We start from the raw sequence: 22,530 nt of genomic DNA, 5'->3' as shown, positions 1-22,530 counted from the left end.
TGAGCAAGGCCAGCAGAGAGCAACTGAGCTGGCCCCGACCAGAAGACCCACTCAACTGACCCATGGATTCATGAGCTATATAAATGGTGGTGGTTCTAAACCACTAAGTTTTGGGACAGTTTGTTATGCAGCAGTGGATAGCTGGTATAAACCATCAGCTGGGTCATGATTGCATCAACTCTACCCCCCACAGGGACACAGAGCCAGATAGGACCCATAGTCCTCTATCCCTTGCCCAGTTTCCCCTTGGGCAATGGGCAGTCTATCTTTTAATCCTCAAAATGTAAAATACATTCTTCTCTGGAACATTGGGGCCATTTTCCTTGAATTCAGTATTTTTTAACTAAAACTCCTATAAGGGATTGATCTCAAGTTTCTTTTCATCTCTAAAAGGAGCTAGTTTTACATACCTTTGCCTGGAAAATGGGACTACTAGGCCAGTACTTGCTCTTGTAAGTGGAATTATGTCTGTGCTTCTAAAATGTTCTGACCCTCTAAGGCACCCTTTGGTCCTCACTGTCTAAGGGAGTCTTCCATTAGCCAATTTTAGGCTCCTTTCTTGTTGAAAAATAGAGAAAAAAGTTAATGTATAGTAGGGTGCCCTGCCGTAAGGAAAATAATGCATACCTTACAGAACTGTTAAGAGTTAAGTAGAAACATACGGGAAGACACAATGGAATACTACTCAGCTACAAAAACGAATGAAATACTGCCATTTGCAACAACATGGATGGACCTCGAGAGAATTATATTAAGTTAAACAAGTCAGGCACAGAAAGAGAAATACCACATGTTCTCACTTATTGGTGGGAGCTAAAAATTAATATATAAATTCACACACACACATACACACATACACACACAAACCGGGGGGGGGGGGAAGAAGATATAACAACCACAATTATTTGAAGTTGATACAACAAACAAACAGAAAGGACATGGTTGGGGGGGAGGGGGGAGGGAGAAGGGAGGGAGGTTTTGGTGATGGGGAGCATTAATCAGCTACAATGTATATCGACAAAATAAAATTAAAAAAAAAAATAAATAAATAAAAATAAATAAATAAAAAAAATAAAATAAAATAAAAAAAAAAAAAAAGAAACATACGGGAAGTACTTATCACAGTGCCTTGGACATTACAGGGACTCTGTAGGTGTAAATTCCATTCTTGGCAAGGAGTGTTACAATTTGTTTTCTTGTCCTGGTTTGCTACTGACTCTTTGTTTAGACTTAACACGTCATAAATTTGGTGGGATGTCACTTTTCTCATTAGTAAAATGAGGAAGTTAGAATAAAAACTCCTAGAAACTTTCCTTCTCTAAATTTCTAAATCGTGATTCAATTTTCGTTTCCAGATTTAAAAAATTTTGATGGGAGTGAAGTGGTAGATATGTTAATGTGATGCTAAAACATCGATTAATTTGACTAGAATGACTGTGTTTTGGTGTGTGAAAGCTGAGATGAAGAGACACATGGAACAACCAAATACAATCATAAATGAATATGGGGCAGAAACATGAGATATTAATAGTACACTTTGTCCGAAAGTAACGGTCATACTGAAGTAGGAAACATGGGGAATTATTTGGGAAATTCTAAGATTGATATGAAAGTACCAGGAAGAATCCTTAGCTTTCTTCTAAGTAGCCAGAGACACCTTCATGACAGACAAAAGTAGGATATAGAGAATATATTGTTACTTAGCAGAGGACCCTGTATTAGTTTTTTACTGCAGTGTAACATATAAGTGCAAACTTGGTGTCTTAAAACAAGACATGTTTAGTATCTCATAGTTTCTGTGGGTAGGGGTCAGGCACAGCTCAGCTGGTTTCTCTGCTTAGTGTCTCACAAACATGTAGTCAAGGTGTCCCCCAGGCAGCATTCTCATCTGAAGGCTTGACTGGGGAAGAAACCATTTCTGAGCTCTCTCAGGTTGTTGGTAGCATTAATTTCCTTGTGGTTGGGGGACCGAGGGCTCCAGCTTTTCATTTGGCTGGAGGCTGCCCTCAGCTCCTAGTGGCTGCGGGTCATTCCTAGAGCCCACCTGTGGTTCTTAGAGATCACCCACAGATCTATGCCACCTGCTTTCCCAACGTGGCTGCTACTTTCATTAAGCCAGCAGAGAGAGTATCTAGTGTAATCTGCTAACAAGATAGAGTATTATATATCATCTCATAATTATAGGTGTGATGTACCATCTCCTTTTCTGTATTCTAGTGTTAGAAGCACATCATAGGGGCTACCCATACTCAAGTGGAAGGGGTTGCACAAAGGTGTGAACGTCAGGAGGTAGGCACCATGGGAGAGCCACCTCAAAGTCTGTCTCCCATAACCCCCAAATGGCAGATGGTAAAATACAGGATTTGTCTTCTTTGGACTCCTAAAGGTCTACGGAAGTGACCTTTAGCAAGTCATTTCATCTACTTTTCAAGGTTTTTTTATCCACTCTAGAATGTCTCCAGGACAGCTGGCCATTTTCAGATTAAGTCATTTGGATCCAAATAGAATGATATCTTAACAATTAAAAAAAAAAAAAATGATGCTGAGTCTATAAGGGCAACTCTAGGTGAAATTCCCCTCATTTTACATCATTAGAATGTGCAAACCTTTTCTCTGCTTTTGTTTCAATATCGCTAAGAATGTGGCTTCTCAAGGCCACTCACAGAAGCTTGTAGAGGTGCTGAATTAGTGTAAAGCAATAGGGGAGCATTGGTGCAGAGGGACAGAGTGAGAACTTAGACTGCTCTTGCTTGACAGGTTTTGGCAAACTGAGCAAAGTAAAAATTTGCTTAGAAAAGAAAAGTTGATCCAATGCCAGCTAGAAGACACGTTTCATAAACAAACCCTGGAGAGGAAAAGAACCAAGTCACAAGTTTCCCATTTTGATTACAGTTTTTTAAAACAGGGAATTAAATTTAAAACATATTTTTCTCTTGCACCCCACCCCCCACCCCCACTGTGTGACAGTATTGAAGTGGGTTTGTACACACTTCTTCCTGGTCTCCATATCGTTCACCCTTCTTTGAATTGCCTTAACAATGGAGCATCTGTATGTCCAAATAAACAGACAACCGAGGAGATTAATGAACTGATCTTTAACCTTGTAAGTATTTATTCCAGGGCTCAGGGGGAATGCATTTCTTTGCCAGTGAAAATCCCCAAACTGTCTCTGATAATTTGGTATTAAAGAGAGCTCTGTCAGATGCCTCTAGAGGCACTGGGAGTATCACCCTCTGCCTGACCCCAAGCTCCCTAGTCCTTAAATTCCTTTCTCCCCCATTTGAATGGATTGCACCCCATGCCTTCTCCACGCTTCCTCTAGTGAGCTTCTCTTCAACACTGTTAATTGTCATTTATTAAGCACTTACTACATCACATGCTCTCTGATTTACTTTTTGTATTAGCCCTATGAATTAGTTATTTTTAAAAGTAGAGAAAACTATTTATTTATGCATCCATTACTTAATGTCAGAAGATGGTTTGAGAACTGGATTTATTAAAAACTTGACTAGATGAAAAAAATGCCTCTTGAACATTTTCTATATATTTCCTTGTCACAGCAACAGGGGAAATAATTGGCATTCAAAGCCCAAAGCTGATATAAAGAGAAAGTCATTCTTTCTGGACTTCTGATGACTCCTTCAATTTATGTGGGTACATGAGGGTACTTCAAGAAGTTCACGGAAAGATTCGAATTATCTTTTAATTCTGTTTTTCAGTGAGCATTTTGAAGTACCCTCATACAAAACCAGCACATGCACATATATGCAATTGCAGGAGGGCAAGTTCTCTTTTTCCCACCTATTGCTCCTACAATATGACAATACTTTAGAGGAAGAAATATGGATCGAGGGTATAGAAATACCCAGAGTGGTAGGCTGTGAAGTCAAACGATAAGTTTATTATGGCTGCTACTGTCCAAAGACGGCCTTCCCAGGCTGTCTGTGCTGCTTCTTATATTAAGAGGTAGATTTTCCTGCCCTTGAATCTAGGCAGGCCCGGGGGCTGCTTTGACCAAAAGAAGGTAAAGTAGCATTCCAGTACTTTCAAGCTCAGGCTTTCACAGACTGAAAACTTCTGCTTCCTTCTTCTTGAATGCTTCTTCTTGGAAAGAAGCTGCCGTGTTGTGGGGACGACCGAGCAGATATGTGGAAAGGCCCACAGAGGAGAGCTGAGACCCTCCATCAGAGCTCAGCCCCTGCTGAGCTGGCTTTTGACAGTGCCAGCTGAGTGTGGCCGATTGGGACTTTCCAGTCGTTCTAATACTCCAGCCAATACCAAAAGAACTGCCCATCTAATTGACAAATGAGAAAGAATAAACTGTTTCTTTAAGGAAGTACATTTTGGGGTGGTTTGTCATGGTGTTGATAACGGGAACACTTCTGTTTCTCCATACAAGGTTGTTTTCTGCTAGCCCTTTGGTGAGAATGTCTTTCTTTTTCTTTCTAATTCTTCTCTCCCTTTGAATTCATGTCACAGAAGCTTTAGGACTAATCCAGGCTCCTCCTGCATGGAAAGCAGTCCAGCCACTCTTCATTCTACCTTGGAAGACCTATCAGGACCTGGATGGGGTTCAGGATAAAGAGATGAGCAGCCAGTGAACCAGGTTTTCTGTTCTAGAGAGAAGGGCTTTCTTTTACCTTGGTTCCAATTTTCTATATCTCTGCTTGACAACAAAGTGGTGCAATTTGGGAATCATGATTAGGTGTGGACCTAAAGGAAGGCCTCCAAGGGGGCTGCTTTCGCAAATACACCTGATCTGTAATGGCCCCCAGATTGACTGGTGGTGGAATTCAGGAATGCAGCAATAGCGAGGCTTCTGAGGCTGTTTGGGGAGCCATCAGGAAAGCTGCTGCATTCCCCATGCTGCAGGCATGCCCTACATTTGTACTTACCCTTTAGGTTTTCACCATAAGGACAGCGACATGTCATTTGATTTCATGTCATTTCAACCTAATTATGCTATCATTGTATTAATTTGTAGACTCTAGATTACATTTTAATGGTCTGGTTTGCATTCTCCCGATTCCATTTTTCTGGATGATAAAAATTTAAAAGGACATCTGTTGTGCTCTGGCTGACATTTTTCTTGGGATGCAAATTCACTGGAATGCATGGTGGCCATTTTTCTTAGGTAATAACCTCCCCTATCTCACCAAAGCAGGCTTTGGCTATGGAAGAGCTCTTTCAATTCAGTCGTTGCCATTTGTTGACTGGCTGAATGAATGACCCCCCTCATACCTCATTCTGGTTTCTCATGCATTTGTCTTCAACTCTGAAGAAAGAGTCTAGAATCTGGGGGCCTGGCCACAGACTAATGAGAAATTTCAAAGCCATTTTACAAGGTTCTATTTCCTTCAGTGCTGAGAGGAAGGCAGAAAGAAGCTGTCTGCCAAGATATAGCGGCTCTTTCCACCAATGGCAAATATTTAATGAGTGTCTCTCCTGTATATAGAGCCTTGTGATATGTCTGTGGCAGTGGTTCTCAGCTGGAGATCATTTTGCCTCCTCCTTCCCAGAAAACATTTGGAAATGTCTGGAGACATTTTTAATTGCTGTGACTGGGGGTGCTACTGGCACCTAGTGGGTGGAGGCTGGGGAGGGATACTACTAAATATTTTACCATACACAGGACAATCCTTTACAGCAAAGAATACAGCCCAAAATGTCAGTCGTACTGAGGATGAGAAACCCTGGTCTGTGGATATAAAGACATATTGAACATGCTCCCTTCCTTCGTGGAGAAGAAGCAGGACTAAGGGAAATAGGGACAAAATGTGGGTAGACTGAGGCATGAAACAGAGAGGGGTTGTCCAAGCCTGGGTTCCTCACCACACACAGTGTGTCAGAGAGCAACGTCCATCCCTGAAAAGGAAAGACACGTACTGTGGGACCTGATGGCCCTTAGCAAAGGCACAGACCAAAGAGGAAAAGAGCCATAGGGTTCCTCAGGGTCAGGGGATGGGTCCTTCTTTTTCTATATCTTTTCCCCAGGAAAAGATCTCATCCAACACCACGGACTTTAAATAAAGCTGATGACTCCCAAATTTCTATCTTCATCCTAGGCTTTTTTTCTGACATTTAGACTCACATACCCAAATGGGTGATTTTATATCTCCATGTGGATGTTTCTAACTTAATGTGTCTGAATGGCACCCTTGATTTTCTCTCCCCAACTTGTTTCCTCCCCCCAGGTATTTCTTCATCCAGCAAATATGCCTTGTCCTGCCAACTGTTCAGGGCAAAGATATGATGATTCACATTTTCCAAATACTTATATCCAACCTATTATAAAGTCTATGGATTCTACCTTCTATATATATCTGAAAAGCTCCTTCTTTACTATGTCTCCTCTGTCACTCCCCTAGGAGTGACATGACATGTAGGTCCCAAAGATGAATGGGACAACTTCCAACATGGTTCACTTTCCCCCTTCCCCTGTTGCCCTGTCCCCTTCCAATCTATGTATGACACTGACATGTAAATTAGATCATGCTATTTCATTGCAATAAATCTTGAAAAGGCATCTGTTGTCCTTACACTGTGATCTGCATGCCTCACCCAGCTTTCAAATCCCCTTGTGCTCCAGCTTGTTAATCCAATATGACAAGTGTCATTATAAGAAGAGAAGAAGAGACTTGCAGGGAGGAAACGGGCATGCAACAACAGGGGCAGAGGATGGAGGGACGCATCTGCAAGGCAAGGGACACCGTGCACTGTCAGCAAACATCAGAAACTAACGACAGCACGGGAGCACACCTTGATTTTGGACTTCCAGGTCACAGAACTCTGAGACAATAAATTCCTTATTTTAAGCCCCCCAGTCTGTGGGACTGTGTTTCAGCACCCTGCAGACTAACACAGGCTCACTACTGCCACTCCCTTGCTTGCTCTCTGCCAGCCTTATTGGCCATCTTCCTCTCCCTTGTGCATCTTCGAGCTCACACTCTCTTTAGGCACTCGTTTTAGTGATTCCTTTTTCTGGAAAAAATGTGTTTTCCCTTGTTCACAGTCTGGTTCCTTCTTGTCGTGAAGAAGTCACCTTAAATGTCCCCTCCTCAGAGAGCACTTCTCTGAACACCAAATCTAACATGGTCATCGCATATCATTTCCTGCCAGCTTGAACCCTGTTTTGATTCTCTGCTTAAGACATAGCACGACATGAAATTGCCCTCGTTTATGTAAACTCCGTCAAACAAAAGCCTTTCCTCTCTTGTTAGCTGCTGTCTCTCTTTCACCCTGAATTTTGCCCAAACTTTGTAGATACTCAATGAGTATTTTTTGAATGGGGGCCAGTTTACAAAACATAACAAGACAAAAAAACTGGTTTTAGGGGCTGGGTGGTAGGATATAAGCCATGAGTAACTTGACTGGATATCTGAGCTGGAGAGGGTACAGGTTCATGATGAAAGGAGCAGGAGTTCTCCGAGGAGAATCGCCCTCCTATGGATGAGCGGTATTTCAGCCCATGTTTGATGTTTAACCTTTGGTAGGAGGGAGACATGGTTGATTGTGTTCCATGAAGCCCACCCTTTTTCCTCCACAAATATTTATGCTGTGAGCTCCTCCATCTCCCAGGCTAACGGGGGCCCGGGAGAGCCTGCACACAGCACTGGGTCTAATGGAGACATTGCAGTGCTATTAGCACAGATGGTTGTCATATGTATGCAAATGAGAAACAAATTGAATTTGGTGTCCCCTCTCACCAGCTGTCCTATCAAGGAGGGCTCCCAGAGCAGCAGAAGAACTGCTGCCACACCGCTAATCTGTCACCACAGATTAATTACAACACGCACATTAATCACCATTTGTTTCTAGTACAAAGGGAAATATCTTGTTTTTCAAGTATGTCCTGTTAAAAGAAGGTGTCCAACCTTGTAGAAACAAGGCCCAACAAGGGCACGAGGCTTCATTAGTTAGGAACAAGAGGCAAATGAGGGATGAAAAGGTTTAGGCCACACGCCGCCTTCAGAGCTATCTGCTGGTGAGGATTCGAGAAGGGGCCCTGGGGCTGGACAGCGAAGGACAGCTAGCCAGCTCTCACTATATCTCACTCCCAAACAGCCCCGAGTTTCAGCGTTGATTTTGTCTAGTGGATTCCCCCAAAATCAGGAGCTGACTCAAACAGATGTTTTAGATGAATTACTTTTTTTTTTTTTATTATTATCTGGGAGAAAGTGCAATGGATAGGGCACTAACTGGGAATTCAAGGGGCCAGATTTCAGTTCTGGCCATATATCTAGTTCTTGTTTAGCAATTGAATTAGACTAGTGGAAAAAGGGTCAAGAGCCATTTGAAATTTAATGAATGCAATGGACTTTGTTCTCACAAAATGTATGTATGCATAGACTGTTATATTCGGTTATAGTAGACTTGCTGATTCTCGGAAGCCTTTCTATGAAACCATGTTAAGAAGGTTTTGACTAGACGATCTTGACTCCCCACTCCCCCTGGCTCCCCTGACACTACCACTGTGAGGTCAGTACCTCAAGTACCCATCTTCACCTCTTATAGGCTATGACTCTCAGTTTTAGCTACTCATTCGTTCATGCATTCATTCAACAAACATTTCTTGGATACTGGACTTGATGATGGAAATGTAACAGTGAGGGGGACAGGTGCCATTCTGGTTTTCATAAAACCGATACTCTGGAAGGGGAGGCAGACATTAATCAAACAAGCACAGAAATACACATGAAGTTTTAGTGGATGGTAAGGCCTGCAATGGAGAATCACATGGCACAATGAAAGCATATAACGGGGGCATTCCCCCTACCTGGGATAGAAGAGGATTCCCTGAAGAGGTGACCATTAGGTCAAGATCTGAAGAATAAGTTGTAGTTAACCTGGCAAAGGCAGATGTTGAGAGAGTTCCTTGCCTGCAGGGAACAAACCTTTGGGGTAGGAGTGTATATGACTTGCTCAAGAAACTGAAATAAGACCAGTGCAAATGGTTTTCAGAGCATGAGGGGCAGCGTGGTGAACATGTGATCAAAGAGCAGGAGGCCTGTCTTTATTCCAGGAGCAATGGACGACCCTGGCAGGGCTCTAAACAATAAGGGAAGCTGGTCAGATTTGGATTTTAAAAGGATCCCTCATCGTTGACATTAGAAACAGGTGTTGGATCTTGTGGTGGCCTTGGCTACTAAGACTTTTAGACCAAGAGTTCATCTCTTTGTGATTCCATGCTGGATGATGTAAGAAATTCAAAAGAAATAGCAGATAGTGACCTCCTGTAGGGTAGCTTTCAGCATAACAGGGGTGAGGGGAGAATTCAGGGATTCAGTGCCATGTCCAGGGTGGGACAGAGGGGAGTCAGGAGCACTGGAACCAAGTTTGGCACAAATCCTATCTTGAGAGGGCTTTGGGTTAGTTTTTGACATTCATGAATTTTATAAGAGCGACTAACAAAAGTGAACAGAGGAATGAAGGTGAGAGTTGTGTGTATTGTGCACACATGGAAGGAGGGTAGAAATCATCTCTGTCAATGTAAACCACAATACCTTTCAACTTCCAGAAGCAGTTTTTGTCAAGGTGACCAGACAGCTCCTTGTTGAAGGTTGTGTTGCCAGAAAAATGAGAAGCTGCTCTTTAAAGGAAATAATTAAGATGAAATTTCACATAAAATTCAACCAATCTGTGAGACCACAATATATTAAAAGAGGCCTGAGGGCATAAAGTCATGTCAAAGTTAAACATTTTTGCCTACCATAAGAAGTTTAAAGTAAGTGGAAATTAGATCCTTGGGTTTCTATTAAGTAGAATTCTGGTTGCCCAAATGAGCAATAAAATAATCAGAGAAGGGAAAGTTGATTAATAATCTTGATGGTTAATTTTTAATGTGTCAACTTGACTGGGCTAAGGAATGCCCAGATAGCTGGTAAAACATTTTTTCTGGATGTGTTTGTAAGGCTATTTCTGGAAGAGATTAGCACTTGAATGAGTGGACTGAGTAAAGAAGATGTACCCTCACCAATGTGGGCAGGCATCGTTCAGTCTGTTGAGGACCCAGATAGAACAAAAAGGCAGAGGAAGGGTGAGTTTGCTCTCTTTTCTTGAGCTGAGTTATCCATCTTCTCCTGACCTCAGACACTGGAGCTCCTGGTTCTCCAGTCTTCAGACTCTGGGACTTATACCAGCTTCCCCCTCTGGTTCTCAGGCCTTCAGACTCAGACTGAATTATACCATCAGCTTTTCTGGTTCTCCAGCTCGCAGATAGCATATTGTGGGTCTTTTTGACTTCTATAATCATATGAACCAATTCCTACAATACATGCATCATGTCTTGTATAGGAGGGTACTTCAAAAATTTGCGCAAAAGTAGAATTAAACAATAACATGAATCTTTCCATGAATTTTTTGAAGTAGCCTCATATTTATATATATCTCATTGGTTCTATTTCTCTGGAGAATGCCGAATAATATAACAATGAAGGGAGACTTTTACAGAAGTCCCATGCTTACAAATGTATCCTAACAAAAATAAGAAAAAAAAGTGTAAGAAATATGTGTCATCAAAAAGAAGGAGAAAAGCTACATGTGCTGACCCCGACAGTATTGATTAAATAAATAATGATCAACTATACAAAGGAATACTATATAGTAATTTAAAAGGAATAATTGTGATGTATATTTATTGACAGAAAAATATGTCCAAGATATTATAGTCAGTGGGTTGACCCAAACAGATTTCAAAATAATATTCACATTATGATATTATTGATATAAATGAATATTTATAGAACTCATCAGATGGGGACTCTCGTTTTCCCACCACTAAATTTACAAACCTGCCCTGATTAGTACACATATTCTGTTTCTTTCATCTTGCTTCAAAGAGAGGGATCTCTGCTCCCATCAGAGGCTAATCATTCTCCTTATTGTCTGGACTCCGTCTCCTCGTGCTTTCTTGGAGACATCGCCGCTGCAGTTATGACACTTTTCTCATTCTTCATGAAATTCTTCTTTTCCATGAGGTCATTCCTATCAGCATAGTAAAAAGCTGCTGTTCTGCTCGCATCCTACAGCAGCTGTTTATGTTCATCCATTCAGAGCAAAATTCAAACATGATGCTTATATACCTGTTTCCAGTTCAACTTGCCCCAGTCTGGTTTCTGTCCTTAATCACTCGCCAAAAACCTTGTCGAGGTTACAAATGCTGTAGTCACTTCTCTGACCTCATCCAATTCACTTGGCAGCATTTGGTACCACTGGCCCACCTCCTCCCATGAAGTCCTTTCATCTCTGGCCTTCTTTCTCTGGCCTCTACTTCTCAAACCAGCATCCAATGTTGATGCTTCAAGGTTTGCTCCAGATTCCTCTTTTCTCCCCTGTATTGGTCATTCTCAATTCTGCCTTCACATTAGCATCCTCTGGGAAGGTTTCTAGATGCAGTGTAGCCTGGACCCTAGGCAAAGGGAATTAGATCGCTGGGTGTGGAGCTCTGGCTGTGGCAGCTTTTGAAAACTTCATGGGTAACTCTCAGGTGCACTCAGGGTTGAGAATCACTGCCCTAGGTTAGTCCATGGTTTTATGTGTTATCATCACTATGCCAAATTACCACTAAATTTTTATTTTCAGCCCCTTGATGGAACTCCCTGGAAGAACCCTAGGCCAGCCCAGTCTGCAGGGAACTCAGCATTCTTTGATGGCTGCCCTTGCCTGGGCCTGGTGTGGGTAGTTAGCGCTGTCATATCAAGAGAACCACACTGGCTTCTAGGACATCTGGGAATGTGCACATCACACACTCAGCATTTAGAAGAGCAGAACTTCTTGTTAAGAAGCTTTTGCACAGATTCATCTGGTCTCTTAACACCCTTATCTAAACAGTGATGTACAATTTTACTTGGAGAAAAGGTGAATAAAAACAATTATGCCTTCATTCTAAATCCTAATTGGCTGTAGAAGCATCTCTCAAGCTACTCCAAGTCTGTAGAGGCTCGTATATTCTGTGAGTCCCAGCGTTCACCAGCACACCTCTCCCACCCCACTGCCATCAATGATGCCAAGTCAATTCTCCTGTGGGATGCTTTGCAGATTCCTAATGTTCAGGTTTACCTTAATCTGTCCTCTAGTAGTTCCTTCCCATATCATGCCACACTCTCAAGAAGGCTTGCTGGTTGTTTTTCTGAGTTTACTCTATATTCACTCCTATACCCTTGTGTATAGCTAATTTTATGTGCCAACTTGATTGAGCCACCAGCTGCCCAGATATTCTAGGTGTGTCTACGAGGGTGTTTTTCGATGAGTTTCATATTTCAATTAGTAGACTGAGTAAAGCAGATTGCCCTCCCTAGGGTGAGTGAGCTTCATCCAATCCACTGAAGGCCTGAATAGAACTAAAAGGCTTACTGTCCTACAAATAAGAGGAACCTTGTCCCACCTGGCTGCCTTAGAACTGGGATATCAGCCTTCTCCTGTCTTCAGATTCTAACTGAAACACTGGCTCCTCCTGGATCTCAAGCCTCCTGGCCTTTGAACCAGAACTACACCACTGGTTCCCCTGGGTCTCCAGGCTGCTGATTGCAGAACTGAAGACTTGTCAGCCTGCATAATCTTGTGAACCAATTCCTTGTAATAAATTTATGGTATAAATGTAGATATAGATAGCTCCAGTAGGTTCTGTTTTGCTGGGTAATTCTGAGTAATATACTTGTCTCTGGCAACCAGTGTTTTAGCATCTGACAGTGTCATGATTCTGGAAGGCACCCACCCCACTCCTTTTGTTACCTTATTTGACGGTTGGGTCCACTCATCTCTGTGCTTGTCTTACAGATTCAGCCTCTGCGCCAATGCTCTTCTTCCACCTGGATTATTGGCCTTGAAATGCTGCAAATCCTCTTCTCACTCAGCCCCACAGAGACTTCCTTAGAACTTCACCACACACCTTTTCTTTCTGCCGATGGCGTGTTCATACTCTGTCCTCAGCAGGCTTCACAATTGGTTCGGTACAGCAGACATATTGGGTGCATGCCACACACTGTTTCTGTCCCTGATTTTCCAAAGGGATGTGTTAAAGGTGAAGAAGGAAAGATTCCGAAAGACCTGGTTTTCAGGTTATCTGAAATGTTGATTGAAGGCTATTGCACGAATCATAGGAAAGAAAAATGTCACAAGAGAGGATCAGAGATATGACTGCTGTCTTCTCCTTGCACTAGTGAAAGACACAGCATGGCACAGTGATGAGAATGCAGACTTCCAAGTCAAGCGAACGTGGTTTGAATCCTTCTCTACTTACCTGTCCTTATGTGGCTGAGGTTAGCTTCCTCATTTGTAAAATCTACAATTTTGAAATCTACAATACCCTATTATTAACTGTTATCACTGTGCTGTGCAATAGATCATTAGAACTTACTCCTCCTGTCTAACTGAAACTTTGTACTCTTTGACCCACATCTCCCCTTTCCCCACCCACCCTCTGACCCCAGCCTCTGGCAACCACCATTCTACTCTGTACTTCTATGAGTTCAACTTTTTTAGATTCCACATATAGGTATAATCATGTGGTATTTCAAAATTTGTCCATAGCAACACCTACCACTTATCAGGCACCTACTATGTACCTGACATTAAAAACTCTATTGCCTCTAATCCTCACAAAAACCATGCAAGAGAGGCAGGTGTCATTGTGAGCTCAAGGTCATGTAGTTGAAAGGAGCAGAGCAGGCATGTAAACACAAAAACACAAATGTGTGATTTCGAAGTCCATGCACTCTCTCACTGTTTTATACCAGACCTGCCTATCACCACCCTGCCCACCTCTACACTCCTCCAACTTCTGCTTGTTTGTAAATTACCTCTCACTAACAGCCCCTGCTGAAGGAATGGATTTACAGGGAATGGGTTTATATTTGTGTTGTCCCATCCCCCTGGCTATCCCTTAAAAACGAGTGGAGCTTGGATTTAGGGGCAAAAATTCATAGTCCTGGCTATAATCAATCAGCCCCTCACCATCTAAATTTGAACTCTGAGGGTTGTAGGCCCTGGAATTGACAGCGAAGTTGGGCCACATGCAACAGAAGAGGTCAAAGTGCAGAGGGGAGAGTGGAGTTGAGACCACAAAGAAGTATCCACTGGCAGAGACAGGAGGATGCATCTCAATTCTCACCATGTCCTTCTGTACTTCCCACCAGCTATGCTTCCATGTTGGGCATCTGTGTCCTTCAGCGAAACCCCAAACTCTGCACACACACACACTCACACGCACACACACACACACACATGCACGCACGCACATGAACGTGCATGAGTTTTAAAGTTAAAATACTTATTTTTAATAGGTAATGCATCCACAGATTTAAAATTCAAACTCTGCAAAAAGGTCTACCATGAACATTATAGCGCCACACCCTTCTCCCCACCCCATCACCCAGCCACCCTCCTTCCCTACCTAGATGCAACCTGCTATCAATTTCCTTCCTGGAAAGTTAGGTACCACACAAGCATATGGGTACATCCGTACACACCTACATCCTTCTGGTAAACATAAATGGTAGCATATTAACCTATTTTTCCTTTGTTGCACTTTGCTTTTTTGCTTTCAATTATAAACATTAAAGTTGGTTCCACATTAGTATATTTAGGGCTGTTTTATTTGTAAAATACATTGTATCCATTTTTTGACTATTTCGAAATACATTTAGCTCCTATTGCATCCTAGTGATGGATAATTAAGTTGTTTGAACTCTTTTGCTCCTGTAAATAATGCTATAATAAACACGTACATGTGTTCTTTCATAAGCTTGTGAGTCTGTTTTATGACTACACTCCTAGAGGTAGAATTTCTGAGTACATGGCAAACGTACTGTAGTGTTTTGGTTATAGCCAATTTGCTGTCAATAGATGCACGGTTATCTCCAGCAACGTGGGTGACTCTCTGCCTGCTACTTTGCAAGACAGTGAATTCTCCCACATTTGATCTTTTCCCATTTGATAGTAAAAAAACAAAATAACGGCATATTAGAATTTTATTTTATTTTTTCCAGTTGTGAGTGAAGCTGAACATGTCATATTTCACAGCCATTTGTATTTCCTTTCCTGAAATATCTGCTCATAATCTTTGCCCATTTTTTTCTTAGACTCTTTATCTTTTTCATATTGAGTGTGGGGGCTTTTTATAGATTAAGAAATTATTTCATGGCAGAAGGAGCGTTATTTTTTCCAAAAAAAATTTTTTTTTACTTTATGCATTTTTTTCCAATGTGGAAATTTAAAAAAAGAAAAAATTCTTAGTTGTCAAGAATTGTGGTTTCCCCTTTTATGTGATGGCTGTGGATTGGATTAATTCCCCCCCAAACTCACTGAAGCTTATTGCGTTCTCCAAGTTTTACGTATTAGAAACTTAGCTCCTACTGTGACTGTTAAGAGGGTGGCTAATCCTATTATGGTCATTGAAAGGTGGAGCCTTGAAGAAATATTGGATTGTAGGACCGTGCAGTAGTGAATGGATTAAAAATGGTGGTGAGGGGCGTGGTTCTGAGGGCTTTAAAAGGAGAGAGTCTGTCTCTCTCTCTCACTCTCTGCTTCCACCGTCTTGCAATGTGAGACCCCTGAGTCACTGTCACCACCACCAGATGGACTTTGGACTTCCCAGCTACAGAAACTGTAAGCAATAAGTTTCGTTTTTCTGTATAAATCACCCAGTCTCAGGTATTCTGTTATAGCAACACAAAAATATAGCGATGTTCTTCTTTACAGCAAGAACACAGCAATTTTTAATCATCTCATTTTAAATACATTTAAAAATATTCATTTTAATATTCACATCTTTGATTAATGTGAAATTGATTTCAGTGGAGGTATGGATTTTTCTGTCTTTTTTCTTTTTGTTGGTTGGCTGATTTTGTTTTGTTTTATTTTATGACTTACAAGATGTCAGGTTGGCTATTTAAGTTATTTATTTTCATTTTTTTCATAGTTTATTAATGTACATATTAAAGATTTTTCTCTGAGTTCTACTTTGGCTGTATCCTATAGGTTCTGGTATGTAGTACTGTATTAGTCCATTTCTGTTGCTTATAACAAAATACACGGAAAATTGATTTAAACGTTTAAAAATTTCCAGGTGGTATTATTATTTTTTTTATGATTAGTTTTGTTATTACTTTTTAATTTTATTTCATTGTGATCAGGGAAGATTTTTGAAATATTTTCTCTTTCAGGAACTTACTGAGGTTTACTTTCTGGCCTAATGATCAGATTTTGCCAAGAGTTCATGAGGCCGTGCAATGAAGATATATTCTCTGTTTTTAGGGTAGAGAGGTAACTATATATCAATTATACCCATATTGTTATGTTTCTTAGGTTTCTTTATCCTTTTTTATTTTTATTTTTTGTTTACTTGCTCTTTTGTGGACTGAGAGAGGTAAAATAAATTCTCCTACTGTGGTGTCTGTCTATATATTCAACTTTTCCCTGTTCATTTCCTTTATGAATAATAATACTGCTGTTTGGTACACAGTTACCAATAGCTAGTAGATGTTCATTGTGAATTGGACCTTTATTATTTTAAAATGTTCTTCCATGAGTCACAGAAGTCTTTTTGCCTAAAATATAATTTTGTCTGTTATTAAGATCATAACCAGTTCTTTGGATTTTATTTGCCCATGTCTATATTTTCAACATTTCTGGGTCATGTGGTTTTAGATTTGTCTCTATATCCAATGAAATTTGTGTTTTTCTTCATGATCTCTCTTTTTTTTTTTTTTTTTTTGCTTTGCTTTAAAGAGTGAGTACAGCCCATTTATGTCATTATAAATGTGTTTGCTCTTAGTTTTGTAATTTATTTTCTGTTAAGCTTTGTGTTTTTCTGGACTTTTTGATTCAAAAAAACTATATGGTTAAATTTTTTTACATTTGGCTGTGTGTGTGTGTGTTTTGCTAATTTGGAAAATTTGTATTTTAGCTCAAGAGTTACATTTTTAAACATAAAGACACATATTACATATTTGTATATGACATTTGAACACTTACATAGACATTTAAATGTCTATAAAAAATAACAAAATTTGTATATGATACTTTTTCATATTTTTCCCTTAGCTTCTACCATCCAATTTTAGTTAACTTTAGTATTTTCTCATTGTTTAACTTACAGTTGTGAAATATACTAATAGATCAATTACGGGATGTATCATCTTTTTAAAATATTTATTTATTTATTTATTATTTTATTTTAATATTTATCGAATAAAAATTGATTATACATATTTTGGGGGTTCAACACTGAGATGCTGATCAAATCAATATTACTAGCATATATATTGTTACAAATCATAATTATTCTTTATGTCCCTTGTCCAATCTCACCCATCCCCCTCTCCCTCCCCTCCCCCCTCTAATTACCCTAGATTTCTTCTCTCCTTCTGAAAGAATAATGGTTACTCTGTTGATGTGTTGCCTAGATGATCTGTGCAATGCTGAGAGGTATGATCAGGTCCCCTAATATTATTGTAGAGTAGATGCTTCTTCTGTCACTCTGAAACGAGCTTTGTGGAGAGAGACATCCTCTTTTTATCACTCCTGGTAACTCTCCTTGTGTCAATGTGCTCCAGTGGCTAGCAGACCATCTGCATGATGGTTGTGGCATCTAGCCACTTTTGCGGCAGCTGTGGATATTGTGGTGGCTGTGGTGGGCCACCCACATGGAGGTGATGTTTTTGGCATGCTCTTTGGTGCTGGTGGTATGCCTGGTTGTGGGGAGTGTCCAGTCCCCAGCTCCATACCCCAGGTCCCCAGGTGGGCTCTGAGGCACTGGTGCAGTGTGCGTGGTTGTGGGAGGAAGGTCTGGTCCCTTCTCCATTCCTTGGGTCCCCGGGCAGGCCCCGAGGCACTGGTGCAGTGTGCATGGTTGTGGGAGGGGGGGGGGTCCAGTCTCTTCTCCATACTTCAGGTCCCTGGGTGGGCCCCGAGGTACTGGCACAGTGTACCTATTTTGGGAGGGGGGTCTGGTCCCTGGATCCATGCCTCAGGTTCCTGGGTGGGCCCCAAGGCACTGATGTGGTGTGCCTGGTTGTGGCCAGGGAGTGTGGTCCCTGGCTGCATGCCTGCCCCAGGCTCCTGGTGGGCCCTGCAGTGCTGGAGTGGTGCCTGGTTGTGGGAGGGGGGTGTCCAGTCCCTGGCTCCATACCCCAGGTCCCTGGACAGGCCCTGAGGCACTGGCACAGTGTGCCTGGTTGTGGGAGGGGTGTCAGGTCCCCTTCTCCATGCCCCAGGTCTTTGGGTGGGCCCTGAAGTGCTGGCACAGTGTACCTGGTTTTGGAGGGGGTCTGGTCATGCTTCTCCATGCCTCAGGTCTCTGGGTGGGCCCTGAGGTGCTGGTGCAGTGTGCCTGGTTGTGGCCAAGGGGTCTGGTCCCTGCCTGCATGCCCTAGGCTCTGGGTAGTGCCTGGTTGTGGGAGGAGGCTCTGGTCCCCAGCTCCATTCCTCGGGTCCCTGGGCAGGCCCCGAGGTGCTGGTACAGTGTGCTTGGTTGTGGGAGGGGGTCCAGTTCTCTTTTCCATGCCTCAGGTCCCCAGGCAGGCCCCAAGGTGCTGGTGCAGTATGCCTAGTTTTGGTAGGGGTGTATGGTCCCCAGATCCATGCCTAAGGTCTCTTGGTGGGCCCCCAGGTGCTGGCACAGTGTTCCTGGTTGTGGTAGGGGAGTCTGGTCCCCTTTTCCATGCTTTGGGTCCCTGGGTGGGCCCGGAGGTGCTGGAACGGTGTGCCTGGTTGTGAGAGGGGTGTCTGGTCCCCAGCTGCATGCTCCAAGCTCCTGGGTGGGCCCCAAGGCACTGGCAGTGTGCCTGGATGTGGGAGTAGGGTCAGGTCCCGGCTTTAAGACTTGGGTTCCTGGGTGGGAACCAAGGTGCTGGTGTTGTGAGTGGTTGTGAGCAGGGGTCCTGTCCCTGGCTCCACGCCTCATGTCCCCTGGTGGGGCCCAAGGGGCTGGTTGTGTGCCTGGGCTGGAACTAATTTTTTGTCCTTTGCTTACTTATAAAATGGGGGAACTTCCTGTGGGGACCAGTACTTGAGTTGTGTGGTTGAGCTAAATTGCTGCTTTGCTGCTCTTTCCCTACAGAAGGCTTTTTGTGCAGCTCAGGATTTAATGGCTGACCTTATAGGTACTTCCGTCTCTCCAGAGACTGGATGCATCTGAGTTGTGCAGAAACTCTGATCCGGGCCTGAGTTTTTTCATCAAACTTCACCCCATGCAATTCTGCATTCCTGACCAGTTTCTTCTGAGTGGCTCTGTGCTGATTGGGGGGCAGATCGGCTGTCCTTGCTGTGTCCCAGTGTTCTCCTGGTGGGCTCGTCTCCCCCACTGCCCATGCTCCAAACACTTCCCATGCGACGGGCCCTGCGAGCCGGTACCTTGTGTTGACTCATCTGCCTCTGAATGGCTTCCTTTTTTCAGCTGTTCTGGCTCCTCGCTCCTGCGTGGGTCCATGGGAACCCTATTAGTGGTCTTGCTGTCTTGGGGGCCACCAAGGTCCTCTTCTCCCCTGCTGCCTTTAAGTAACTCCATCTGAAGGGCACAGCTGCAGCTTCTGCTGGCTCCTGCTCTGTGCGCTTAGCAGATCCAGCATTAAAGTGGCCGCGGCCCAAAATGCTCTGAGCAGTTTTTTCTTCCTCTCATCATGGCTTCTCCTGCCTTCATGAACTCCATAGGTCTCTCCTCTTCCCCTGAGTTCCAGAGTCCCCAGCTTGGCTGATGTTACATTTTTATAGTTGTAAATTGGTTGATTTGTGAGAGAGAGTGATGCTGGGGACTGTCTATTCTGCCATCTTGACCAGAACTCCCCTGGATGCATCGTCTTTAAATGCTGTTTTTCCCTCATCTCCACAGCTGCAGTGCTAGCTCCTGTCTCCTTTCTGCCTCTCTCTTCGAACTTTGCTAGACATTTTATTTCTGTATTTTCAGACATTTTAGTGTGTGCATTCTATTTTTGAGCTGTTGTCCTCTTTTGTTTTTGTTGTAGTACTGCAATTACATCAGCCCTTCTGTCCTATTTTTCCCCATTTACCTCTAGCTAGCTGACATGTATCTTCCAGTAGATTTTTTCTTTGGAGATAACCAATTATTTGTATATTCTGTCATTTATGTCTTTCTTCTCTATTGTTTTCTCTTCCATCCTTTCAAACTTTGATTCTTCCATTTCATTTCTTTGCTCTCCTCATTTTGTTCTCTATATCTCTTCATGTGTTTACAACCATGTTTATTTTCCTATGTGCTACTTCTAATGTGACCTTTATGTCACATTAATTTTCCTTTTTTCCTAATAGTTTCCAATTCATGTTTCAGTCCTTCTTTTATCTCACTTATCTTCCCTGAGCACTTGTATCTCTGCTTTTTGCCTTTTTCTTTCAACTCTCAAACTGTAAACAACATGATCTGTTTAATGCCACATTTTCCACATGTTTGAGTTTTTGGTTGGTGACTTTGTTATTTCAAATCACCCTCAAACACAGTGTTGAAGTGCTGTCTGGTGTTCCTGAGCACAAGAACGGTGATGTGGTCTACAGAGAAAATATTTGTATTAGAGAAGCTACTTTCAGGCATGAGTGACAGTGCTGCAGGCATGATTTCAATGATAATAAATGAACAAAATATATTAAATAAGGAGTCTCTAACCAGAAGCATAAAACCAGGCTGTGGACTGAGTGGTTGATAACAATGTTGTGACCAGAAGCTCACAGGAGCCCAACCCTGTATTTTACCTAGGAGCAGGGGTTCAGTGTTTGCTGATTCAGTGTTTGCAGTGACTTTATAGAACATAACTACTGCAAATAACGAGGAGTGTATTGTTGTTTTAGGCTACTAATGTCTCCCAGTTATATCAAAGACAAAGTTTGTGACTTTCTTTCTTGTTTTTTGATTGTTTGGTTGTTGCTTTTATGTGATTTCTGAGAAAAGTAGGGGTATCTTGCCATTTTAACAATGCAAAAAGGAAAACAGAAAAACAAACAAAAAACCAATGTGAAAACTCTTTTCTTGTTAGGGCTTGTTTGAAGGTTTTACTTTCTTGGGCAAAGTTACACTGACTGCATGTTTTGAAAAGTGAGAAGGTGCCAGGTAGGAAGCTGAGGTTTAGACACAAGACAGTGGAAGCAAATGAGGAGAGAAAAGGGGAAACCAGGAAGGAACCAAGTCACAAGTTCTGTCTGAGTGCAAAGCCCATCGGGCACCTCCTAGCGTGGGAGCCTTCGGGAGTCAGGTAGCCTAAAGTTTGATCTGGCCTCTGCCCTTCATTACCTCTGTGAGACTGAATGAGTTATTGCTCTGGGGGTCTGTTTCCTCTTTTGCAAACTTTGATCACAGGATTGTTCTGAGGTTCCAACAAAATCATAAATAGATGCACCTGGTGCACAGTAGGCTTAGAATTTATTAGTTCTCTCCTCATTCACTCAGGAGGGAGGAACATTTGGGAAACTCACATGCCTGCATTTCTTTCTCTCACTATTGGTTTATGATCCATGCCCAGAAAAATTAATCTCCAAGTCACAATTGTTTACTACCCAAAGTGCTGTTAAACTGTGTGATCACCCCCCCCTTTTCACCAGGCTTGGCACTGAATAGCTCTTTCAAAATCAAATCCCTTTGCCACCAATAGCATTATTGTAGAGGACATGCCATGAGCACTGAGGGCTCAGAGGGACTCCAGAGACATCTACACCAGGATGACATCACTGATTCTGTGCAGCCTCGTGTGGTTCCTGCTTAGAAGAGGATACCACACATCTGGGTATTCTTTTAAAATCAGCCTTCTTACCTTAGCATTCCACCTGGAAGGTTGCAGCTGGTATGGCTCAGCTGACTAGGCTCAGTGGCCTTCCCCTTGGGTGCTGGCTGGTGAAAGGGAACGGGGCACTAGGGACTGGCTGCCACTCTGCTCACTACACTGAAGAGCAGGCCAGTGGAGCAGATGTGTTCCAGTCTGGGTTGGGGAACTTGGAAGAGGACCCAAGGCATGCCAGGGCTTTCTCCAGACAGGACTCGATTGTGCTCAGGCAGGGATAGTTCTGGTTACCTTGTGCTCAGGCCAAGAATTTGGGTTGCTGGGGGGAAAGATATAAACTGACAAAACATGAGAGCCCAGTGGCATATTAGAATTCTAAATCAAGTGGGTCCGGTCAAGATGGGGGAAAAGGTGGTCCCCAGCATCACTCTCTGCCACAAATCAACTAATTTATAACTATTAAAAAATGATGACAGCCAAGCTGGGGCTGCTAGAGCTCAGGGGAAGAGGAGGAGAGACCTACAGAGTTCATGAAGGCAGGAGAAGCCACGATGAGAGAAAGAAAAAACCGCTCTGACCATTTTGAGCCCCGGCTTCATCCAGGCTGGAGCTGCTGAGCACATGGAGCAGGAGCCAGCAAAAGCCGCAGCTGTGCCCTTTGGATGAAATTGCTTGGAGGCTGCAGGGGAGAAGAGGGCCTTAGTGACCCCCAGGACAGCAAGACCACTAACAGGGTTCCCATGGACCCACATAAGAGTGAGGAGCCAGAACAACTGAAAAAGGAGCCACTCAGAGGCTGGTGAGTCATCGCAAG

This window comes from Cynocephalus volans, chromosome 10 (genome assembly GCF_027409185.1).
Source record: "Cynocephalus volans isolate mCynVol1 chromosome 10, mCynVol1.pri, whole genome shotgun sequence".
NCBI lineage: Eukaryota > Metazoa > Chordata > Mammalia > Dermoptera > Cynocephalidae > Cynocephalus > Cynocephalus volans.
This window is presented reverse-complemented; position numbering follows the sequence as displayed.